General features: G+C 46.8%; 1 long non-coding RNA gene across 2 annotated transcripts; it reads right to left on the reverse strand.

Moving 5' to 3' along the window:
• Positions 1–6,343: 6,343 nt before the first annotated feature.
• Positions 6,344–8,767, reverse strand: LOC310707479. Of its 2 annotated transcripts, none has more exons than XR_014526487.1 (2): positions 8,360–8,767; positions 6,344–6,703 (listed from the first exon to the last, which is right to left on the reverse strand). It is a non-coding gene; the product is annotated as an uncharacterized lncRNA (long non-coding RNA). The 2 variants fall into 2 exon arrangements; XR_014526488.1 differs by lacking the exon at positions 6,344–6,703 and adding an exon at positions 7,583–8,023.
• Positions 8,768–11,293: the final 2,526 nt, after the last annotated feature.

Below are 11,293 nucleotides of genomic sequence, written 5' to 3' on the forward strand. Positions count from 1 at the left end.
GACTCAAAAGCAAAGCATGAATGTTCGCCCTGAGCAGGGGCCGCCAAGGTTTACCTCGCCTGGGCCAGTTCACTCCAGCAGATTCCCTTCGTGGGCCGGATCGCGCGTCCACCCGCAATTTCCGCCGTCTGCGCAGACGCGATTTCTGGCGCCGCGGAAGCGAGTCCCTGCGCTGCACCGGTTTAGTGCAGTGCGTGGGGACTCGATGAGTGGGCGGCTTGGTTTGGGGGCAGCTTGTGGGCTGCTTAAACGACCCCCATGGGCCACTTGTGGGCCTTAGGTTGCTGACCCCTGGCCCTGAGGATCAATTTGCACTTTTCACAGAGGCAAACCTTGTCTTGCCACCCGCTATTACACACTTGACATAGAGCTTTACCTACAGTTCTTGTTATTTTAGCTACCGGCTTCTATTTGTTAGCGAACCAAAACTTGTATTTCTTCTTGCAGTGACAAATGGTGTGTAATTTAAAAAGTAATATTTATTAACTGTTACTCGTTTTCTTCTTTTTTTTGAAAGCATGCACAGAATAGCAGTCATCGTGCTGTTCATCATTTCACCTCAACTCTGCTTCTCTCAAGGCACTGATATCCCTTTTCCGTTCTTTCTCTTGGAATGAGATGATTCCCTGTCCCAGAATTGTGGCCCTGAAAGATAAAGTCATTGTGGTTTTCATGCAATTAAGTGCATGTAGGGTTTCCAACTTTTCAGATGGCTACTATTGCCGTTTGGGATCCGCAGCAATTATCATCATCATCATTTATTAAATAATAACAAATATAAAAACGCAAGACTACATACCATAATAACGAAGAAAAACAATAGCCCCCCTCTGCACACACAGTTTAAAAGGCCATAGATAGTTTATTTAGCCAAAGGCCTGGCGAAAAGGAATGTTTTTACTCGGTGCATAGCGCATATGAGGTTAGTTTATTTCCATGCTGCAAGAAGCTTCACCTGCTAATATCTGCAGAACAAGGGGCTGTTAAAAGGCACAGCTATCAAAAAGTTGGCAGTCCTGCTCACACCCTAAGGGCCTACACACTCCAATAAATCTGTTGCAGTGGGAGTTGGGGGGAGTGCAGCAGGATGGAGCCTCAAGATCGGATTGTAAAATATCCAGTATGAAATAGCACGGTTTTGCTTTCACTAAAGAGTAAATAAATGCATCTGGCGAACAGGTTAACCAGTGAAAACAAATTTCTTAAAAGAGGAGATAAAAGGAGGGGAAGGAGAGGATTCCAAGAAACAGTCCACGGCTCCTTCCTCTTGCACAGTTGTACAGAAGGGGGGATTTTGGCAGGTGCTTCTTCTCCCAAATGTTGGTTGGGGGAAAGCTGGACAGACTCAGATTCTCTGTCTTGCACACATATGGAGAGGCACAAAGGAGTTCTGTTCAGCTTTGCATCCTGTCACCTCCTCCAAAGTCCTGTCCGTGCAGGAAGGTAGTTACCCCTTTCATTAGGTTTCATAGACTTTCCCATGAGAAAACCTGGGTCTGAGCACTAAGAAGCAACGGGTCACAGAGCATGGTCCAGACTTGGGCACCTTTTTTTTGCACCGTTTTCTGTAGCAGATTGCAGAGAAACATTCAGTCTGGATGTCGAGTTAATCCTTAACTTCCCCTTTGTGTTCGCCTAAACTCTTGTGGTTTCGGCCGTGATGAATCCCTTGCCTTGCATGCTTCCGCAGCAAAGTTATTGGTCTTCCTCGTGGTCCAGCTTTGCTTTTTCACTCTCGATTCACGAACCCGATGTGTTCCCAGAAACTGCTAAAATCCTTGAGGAATCGCTTTCCTTTTAAACCCATTTGTAAGTGTGGAAAGAGCCCCTGCTCTCTCAATCAACCTCATTGTGAAGCATTAAGGAGGGTTCAGGAATGCATTAAGATGCATTTAGGCTGCGCGGGAGAATTCTCCTTTCCTCCGAAATGCAGGTGTTCCTGGTGTGCATAAGGATTCCTCAATCTAATTCGCACCCTAATGTTCAAGTGAAAACGTACAAAGCTCTGTTTGTGTAACAGGCTCTTTTGCAACAGCGCACAAGCCTCTCCAGGTTCTTTTATAATTTTCTTCGTTGTAGATATTTGCTAATATGTGTGTGTGTGTATGTGTGTGTGTGTGTGTGTGTATGAGAGAGCAATCATCATAGGAAGGTTTCTGATTGTTCAAGTAATTGCCATCCTCCCCAACGCCACAAAGATGAGATGTGTAGACCTGTGGTTCTAAAATTGCCTTTTTTCATAGGAACTCTGGGGCTGCCTGTGGAGAAGACAGCATGCTTTTCATTGGGTTCATTATTTGGTGCATTGTGGGTTCGTGTGGGGTGACACATAGGCCCAACACCCATGGAGAAGGTATTTAAGACCATATCCCAGGATACTCTTCAGCAGGGGAGGAGAATCTGTGCTCCCCCCTCCGGGTGTGCCGGCTGACAACTCCAAGGCTAAGGAGCAAACCCTACACAAATCAGGAGCGCAGTCCCTAAGGCAGTTGGATGGCGCCGTGTACGCCTCCTTCTGGCAACTCCTGCAGCCTAGTGGGTGTGAAACGCCTTGCTCTGCTTTCCTTTAGACCCCATCAGGGAGGCCCAGAGGGGGGTCTTGTTGTCTGGGCATCCCAGGACCTCCAGACACGCGTCCCAGGGTTGCGCCCCAGGGAGCTCACTTCAGTGTGGCTAACACAGCAGTTTGACCTCACCTTCGGAGGCACACTCCATTGTCTCTCGAGACAGACAGATGCGAACAGCAGCTTCCATTATGTGGGAGATGAATGATGCTGTCAGGGTATGGATAAAAGGTAAAGGGACCCCTGACCATTAGGTCCAGTCGTGGACGACTCTGGGGTTGCGGCGCTCATCTTGCTTTATTGGCTGAGGGAGCCAGCGTACAGCTTCCGGGTCATGTGGCCAGCAGCAGTGGCGTAGCGTGGGGGGTGCCAGGGGTGCCGGCCGCACCGGGCGCAACATTGGGGGCGCGCGTTTGGCCGGCCCTTCGCAAGACGAAAGTCCATAGGGAAATCTCCGGGACAGCGGGGAAGCGCAGCGCGTCTTCCCCACTGTCCTCGGACCTCCTCCGAAGGCTGGCGGTGGTGCGGAGAGACCTCCTCCCACCGCCAGCCTTCGGAAGGCTGCTCCGAAGCCTGGCGGTGGGGCGGAGAGACCTTCTCCCCGCGCCAGCCTTCGGATGGCTGTCCTGAAGACTTGTGGTGGGAGCAGTGGCGTAGCGTGGGGGGTGCAGGGGGGGCCTGCCGCACCTGGCGCAACATCTGGGGGGCGCGCGGAAAAGACTCGAGTGCTAAAATCCACGGGTTAGGGGGCGCAAATTACTTCCCTTGCCCCGGGTGCTGAGAACCCACGCTACGCCACTGGCCAGCAGGACTAAGCCGCTTCTGGTGAACCAGAGCAGCGCACAGAAACGCCGTTTACCTTCCCGCCGGAGTGGTATCTATTTATTTACTTGCACTTTGACGTGCTTTCGAACTGCTATGTTGGCAGGAGCAGGGACTGAACAACGGGAGCTCACCCTGTTGTGGGGATTCGAACCACCAAACTTCTGATCGGTAAGCCCTAAGCTCTGTGGTTTAACCCACAGTGCCACCCGCGTTCCAAGGATATGGATAGAGTTCAACAACTTAGGACCAGGTCATCTGCTTAGGAGGGCTTTCTCCTATATAGACCAGTCCATATGCTGATATCTTAGGGTGAGACTCTCCCAGTTGTGCTACAACCTGCTGAGATTTATGTTGTGGCAATCTAGGAAACTTCGATTGCGGTGGAGTCGCCTCCCTGCGGAAGTGAGGCAAGCGCCAACTTTGATGTGTTTTAAAATGCTTATTTTAAGACTCATCTGTTTACTCAGGCTTTTGTAGGCTGCTAATACCACGGGGTTTTGTTTTGTTTGTTTTGGTAACAACCCGTCTTAAGTATCCTACTGTATTGCATTTTAATTTATGGTTTCTACTGGGAATCTGCTTGTGGACCTTCCAGGTATCTTGGATGAGTGGTTAGGGTACAGAAGTGGTTTAAATATTTGAAAAACAAGGGGTCTGGAGTGCCCCACCTCTTCTGCAGGGATCTTTTGTCAGTTTGCGTGTTTTTACATATTGCACAATAATTTTTTTTTTATGAATGAAATTTGTATACCGCCCTTCATACATAGATTTCAGGGAGGCTCACGACATCAAAATACAGGATAGAAACCCAAAACGCATCATAAAAACAAGGACAGATGCTCATCGCCCCAGAGCGATGCTGCGTAGGATCATTTATCATCCGTTTCACTTTTTCTCTAGGGAGCTTCGTGGGTTTTTATCCCATTTTGTTCCCACAATACCCTTGTGAGGTGGTTTGGGCCGGGTGATGGTGCTTTGCTCAATGGGCTCCCTGGTGTTTGGGTTCAAAGTGAAGCCCAATTCTCTCCCTATTATGCTCTCATTATCTTCAGATTGCATCCGGTTATTTCTCAGGAGTGCCGACATGCCTAGTTAATCCACTCTCTGGCCCATTACACGAGCTCTCCCTTGTATTTATACGCCAATCTTCCTTTGGGATGCTGGCATTCAGCTGCTACCTAGACAAGGTGCGACCGCCGCTGGAGGCCAGGAAGAGGTATATGAATGGGACAGGCAATATGCCCTCTTCATTGCATTTGGTTCCCACTATAAGCCCTGTTGCAAGAAGATCAAACCTCTCCATTCTGAAGGAAATCAGCCCTGAGTGCTCACTGGAAGGACAGATCCTGAAGCTGAGGCTCCAATACTTTGGCCACATCGTGAGAAGAGAAGACTCCCTGGAAAAGACCCTGATGTTGGGAAAGATGGAGGGCACAAGGAGAAGGGGACGACAGAGGACAAGATGGTTGGACAGTGTTCTCAAAGCTACAAACATGAGTCTGACCATACTGCGGGAGGTAGTGGAAGATAGGAGTGCCTGTCCATGGGGTCACGAAGAGTCGGACACAACTAAACGACTAAACAACAACAATAAGCCCTGCAGGCTTCGGCTATTCCCATTTTACAGATGGGTAGCTGAGGCTGAGAAAAAGCAACTTGCCCAAGGTCACACAAGAGGTCCGTGGAAGAGTTGGGATTTGAACTCATCCTAAGTCGATTTCTCTGTGCGCTAGGCCACACAGTAAGTGATGACACAGAGGAAGGTGTTTCCCAATCAGAGAACAATATGTTTTGCTGAAATGCAGATGGATTTGATCCAGACCTCTACCTGCGAAGTAAATTAGCAGTGACAGAGGCCTTGACTCCTTGGAGAGGTTGCTGGAATAATAAAACAAATATCATAAGCATCTTTGCGGGATTGACAGCTCTCCTACGGGTGACTTCACTTGACGATGCCCCTAAGGGCAGAGACTATTTCATCACAGAGGCCTGAACAGTTGTTGGGAGAGATACCCAACACCAGCTTTCCCCAACCGGGTGCCCTCCAGGTTTTTGGGACTACGACTCCCATGAGCGCCAGCTAGCATGGCTGATGGGAGTTGTGATCCAAAACTTTCTGGATAGCTCGGTTGTCTAGAGGGTGGTGCCGATACTGCCAAGGTTTCAGCTTTGATCCCTGTATGGGACAGGTTGGACTAGATGATCCTCAGGGGTCCCTTCCAACGCTGAAATTCTGTTATTCTAGAGGGCACCAGGTTGGGGAACTGTAGTTTGTTAAGAGAGCCAAAACATACAAGTACAGTGGTACCTCGGGTTACATATGCTTCAGGTTACATATGCTTCAGGTTACAGACTCCGCTAACCCAGAAATATTACCTCAGGTTAAGAACTTTGCTTCAGGATGAGAACAGAAATCGTGCGGTGGTGGTGCGGTGGCAGCAGCAGGAGGCCCCATTAGCTAAAGTGGTGCTTCAGGTTAAGAACAGTTTCAGGTTAAGAACAGACCTCCAGAACGAATTAAGTACTTGACCCGAGGTACCACTGTATATTCTTTTCACTAATGGGTGTACTGAAGTTCTCACCCTGGGCCAGCAGGGGGGATACTGTAGATAGTTTTCGCTCAGGTCCGCATATGCAAATAAGGAATTGAAAGTGATGTTCAGTGATTGGATAGTTACAGAAAGTTGTTACTGTTACTTTGTAGTTGAGCTCTATATAAGCAGGTTGGCTGAACCCTTCAGCCCAGTTCTGTTCTGGCCTGTGAATAAACAAGAGCTGTCTGAAGAATCGCTGCGTTGTCTGATATGTTCACCCAGATCTTAACAGGTGAATTGTGTATATATATATGTGTGTGTGTGTGTGTGTGTGTGTGTGTGTGTGTATGCACAATTTACCCTTTTTGTACATATTAGTCAGCTGAAGAACTGCACTGCAAAAAATCAGAGACGTGTGGATTCCGAAGAACAGCTGTGTTTCGGTTAGCAGATTCAGAAAATGCAGATGAGGTAAGTTCGCCTTTAAATGTGAATTGAATCGAACCTGCCCCCTTCCCCAAAACCCTTGCTGAGAAAGAGCTCTGTTGAACTCCAAAGCTTTCTTCAAGCCAAACAAAAGAGAAGTCAGTCACTTGTGCCACTTGCTCTATTTTGTATGTTTTCTTGAGTTTGATTCACTCGGTGCAGCAATCGGAGTCGGACTGGAAAAACGAGAGGAACCAAAACGACGGATTAGTTCATCCCTAACTGCATTCGATTCAAGGAAAACTTTCCTGGGCCGAACTCTGGGAAACAGGAAAAGCAGTGCCTCTGACGGTCCTGCAAATTTGAAGGAAAGCCAAGCTATGCATAGTGCTGATTGGGTAGCCCATAAAACACCCAAAGCAATTCATTTAATATATTTTTTTAAAGGAGCAAGACAACCTATGAACTTACCACTATTATTTTTTAATTCGAAAATGTCGAGAGCCTTTACTGGCCGAGGGAGCCGGCGTACAGCTTCCGAGTCATGTGGCCAGTGTGACTAAGCCGCTTCTGGCGAAACCAGAGCAGCGCACGGAAACGCTGTTTACCTTCCCGCCGGAGCGGTACCTATTTATCTACTTGCACTTTGATGTGCTTTCGAACTGCTAGGTTGGCAGGAGCAGGGACTGAGCAACGGGAGCTCACCCCGTTGCAGGGATTCGAACCGCCGACCTTCTGATCAGCAAGTCCTAGGCTCTGTGGTTTAACCCACAGCGCCACCTGCGTCCCTTCGCCTAAGGAGCCCTTATCTTTGCTTCCTGCAAAGTTCTGAAAGTGAAGGATGTTTGTGCTGAGCGTGCCGGGTGGGGGGGGGGGCGGTAGTGTCAGGCAGAAGAGGGATATAATAATTTCCTATACAAAGCAGGCGGTTGTTGCCCCTGCGGCAGCCTCGCCATCAAACAGCACAGTCACAGGGAGGCAGCGGCAAGTGGCAGGTCTGTGGTTTGCCACTTTGATACAAACACACACACACACAAATCCACAAACATGGGGGTGTTTGTTCTATCATTTTCTCATGCCTTACACATGTCAGCTCAAGCCCAGGAGAGAAAACTTTTAATTTTCATTAGGTATAAACTTTAGGAACAGAGGAAGCTGCCGTATTATACCTGGCCAGACAATTGCCCACTACTGCCAAGGTCTTTCACATCACCTGATGCTACCTGATATATCTATATATTTTATAAATATTTTTTATTAATTTTACAATACAAAATTATAAAACACGTCACACAATTTATCACGAATACATTCTTATTGGACTTCCCTCAGCTCCTCTGATAATCCGTCTTATTCACTTCTTACGCATTTCCTAATTTAATATTGCCTTATATTAATAACATATCCTATCTCCATTTTCATTTTTTACAATATTTCTACTATTAATTCTTCACAGAGCTTCTTGCAAACCTACAAACGTTGTCTGATCATCGCAAATACTTTTCAGATAATCCGTAAATTTACTCCAGTCCTCGGTGAACTTCTGGTCCTGCTGGTTTCGGATCCTTCCTGTTAATTTGTCAAGTTCTGCATAGTCCATTAATTTCATTCTCCATTCTTCCATCGTTGGTAGTTCTTCTTGTTTCCATTTTTGGGCCAATAATATTCTGCTACCTGATTTTTTTTTTTAATAGGAATGCCAGATGTCAAATTTGGGACATTCAGCATGTGTTCCAGCACTAACTATACACCCTACCCCTTTTTTGTTTTTTTACAGGGTGAGTAGACTTTCCATGATCTCTTGGCACCCAAATTCTAGCCAGGACCGGGAATTTTCTCACCCCTTCCCTGGGCTTCTGACCGAGGGGCATTGCAAAGAATCCGGTGTAACTGAAAAACTGGCATATGCGCCGACCTGCGGCCAAGAATTCTGTGTAGCTCTGAAAGTTTGCATGCTCTTAACAACAGCAGATTGCGGCCTGCTTAAAATAAAGCGACAAATCACCTTACCCGTGTTGTGCACTGGGTCTGTGGGCAGGCAGGGATTCCTTAATTCCGCCAGGCTTCTCTTAATTCCAAGTGCTTTGGCCCAGAACTATAAAAGAATAACCAGAAAGAAAGCTGTCAGTGCAAACCACAGCACAGGAGGAGGGGAGAATACAAGTCATCTGAGCTGCTCGCCCGAGCTGCTATTGCCTTTTGTCCTAGTGAGCGCAGCCGCCGCTCAGCCTTTGAAAGCAATCCTTGTGAGTCACCGAAAACGCTTCAATAAATCCAGCTTGTGGGAATTAAAATGATCAGTTACGTCAGGGCGGGAGTCGCCAGGACGCTGCCTTTTCCCCGAAGGAGCACAGACATGCCTTTTTCGCGCTTTGCAAAACTCCTGGAATCAGCACAGGGCTTTGGCGCCACGGCCCCTTCCCGTTGCTGCTAAAGTGGCAAAACTGGAATGCAAGTGAAGGAGGCGCAGGGTTGCCAACTCCTCACCCCTTGGCTGCGCTCCTGCGTGCGCTTAGCAGAACACACAGAAATGAGGCAGGTGTCACTTCTAGCATGGCACGATGCCCTCCAACATTTCTCCAATGAAAATAGGGACATCCTATTTTAAAAAAAGGGACGTGGATGGCGCTGTGGTCTAAACCACAGAGCCTAGGGCTTGCTGGTCAGAAGGTTGGTGGTTCGAATCCCCGCAACGGGGTGAGCACCCGTTGCTTGGTCCCTGCTCCTGCCAACCTAGCAGTTCGAAAGCACATCAAAGTGCAAGTAGATAAACAGGTACCACTCTGGTGGGAAGGTAAACACCATTTCCATGTGCTGTTGGTTTTGCCAGTGACTTAGTCATGCTGGTTACATGACCTGGAAAAACAGACAAACATTGGCTCCCTCGGCCAGTAAAGCGAGATGAGCGGCGCAATTCCAGAGTCGTTTGCGACTGGACTTAACCGTCAGGTGTCCTTTACCTTTTTATTTAATAATAATAATAATAATATTTATTCCCCATCCATCTGACTGGGTTGCCCCAGCCACTCTGGGAGGCTTCCAACATATATAAAAACATAATAAAACATTAAACATTTTTTAAAAAAAACCTTCCCTATACAGGGCTGCCTTCAGATGTATTCTAAAGGTTGTGTAGTTACTTATCTCCTTGGCTTGGGGGTTGCATAACTCCATACCCTCCAACATTTCTCCAATTAAAATAGCAACATCTTAAGGGACAGCGGGACATTCCAGGACCAAATCAGAAACTGGGATGGCTTCTGGAAACCCGGGACTGTCCCTGGAAAATAGGGACACTTGGAGGGTTTGGAACTGCTGCTTTCCGCAATGTTTTGGCTGTGTTTGCAACCCTGAAGTGACCTCACCAGGGTGCAAGTCTGAGCAGTGTGTCTGGAGGTCCTGGGCTGCTCAGAGGACAGGATGCCCCTCTTGGTCTCGCTGATGTGATCCAAAGCGAAGCGAATCAAGGTGTTTGGCGCTAGCCGGACTGCAGGAATTGCCAGAAGGAGGTGAACAAGGCGCCATCCAACTGTATTATTCCGGATTTATGAAGGCTTGGACAAATCTTTTATTTTTTAATTTTTTTATTCATTTTTCTTTTTCATTCATTACACACATCTCATATTCCTAACATTTGCTATACATTCCTTCCTCCCTCCCCTCCTAGGCTTCCCCCAACTTCCGCTTCCGGTTTGTTTCTTCTTACACCCACTTTGCTGCCTCCTAAAAGAAAAAATTACTAATAACATATTTATACAATAACATGAAACCTAAAAACATAAAAATAACAGTGAATACACTATATTATTTCTCTATCTTCTACACATTTTCTAACAATTTGAATGTTTATTTAAATCCTGCCATCGAATCTATAGACTTTCTTTGTTTCTGCAAGTAAAACATAAATGGTTCCCAATCTTTTTCAAAGTCACTGTTGTCTTTTTCTCTTAATCTGTCTGTCATTTTTGCCAGTTCTGCATAGTTCATCAACTTCTCTTGCCGTTGTTCTTTAGTTGGTATTTCTCCAGTCTTCCAATTTTGTGCAATCAACATTCTCGCTGCTGTAGTGGCCTACGTGAAAATAGTCGTCTTTTCTTTTGGTATATCTTGGCTTAAAATACCTAATAAAAAGGCTTCTGTGTTTTTTTGCAAAAGTTATTTTCAACATTTTCTTCAATTCATTATATATCGTTTCCCAATAAGCTTTTGCCTTTTTACGGCTTGGACAAATCTTTAATCACTGACACATGCACAATACTTTAAGCGCTGTAATTCCTCACTGGAGCAACTGGGTCCGACCAGGAAAGACTTCTGTCTGAAGCTCTAGAGAGGTGATGTCCCTCAGTTTATGGCCGATACTAAACTGGGTTGACTTGGTATAAGATAGGTTCTTCTCGTGATCATAGAAATCATAGAATTCCAGTGCAGGAATATGCAGTTGTGCCATACAGGGATCGAACCTGCGACCTTGGCGTTATCAGCACCACACTCTAACCAACTAAGCCAGAGAAGACACACAATCTATGTTATTAAGCAACACGCTTCAGGATTTATCTATTTTTTAAAATAACCCCAAGCCCAACCAGTCCTGTACTGTTCTCACTGACTCAAGGTGAAGAAAGAACAGGACTACAGACTACAATTACAGAAGGATGGGAAACTTTTTAATTCTGGCAGTATCGGGCCTGTATAAATTCAGAAGGTGTGTTTTTTCTCTCTCTCTTTCTGGCAGACGCATGCAATTATGCAGAAAGCCTCCCTCACTGGATTCCTGCCAGCCATGCGGCTGTTAAAATCACAGGAGCCCTGCCAGTAAAAAAAATTGGCACCCAGGGCTTCCCAGGGCGGCTGGTATGTTGCCAACTGATGGGGAGATGGGACCTGGCCTGCTCTTGTGCCTTATGCAGCAATGTGATGTTCATAAGCAGCACATGAAGTTTTTAC

The sequence above is a fragment of the Podarcis liolepis genome (genome assembly GCF_965112155.1).
Source record: "Podarcis liolepis genome assembly, chromosome: 5".
In the NCBI taxonomy this organism is placed as follows: domain Eukaryota; kingdom Metazoa; phylum Chordata; class Lepidosauria; order Squamata; family Lacertidae; genus Podarcis; species Podarcis liolepis.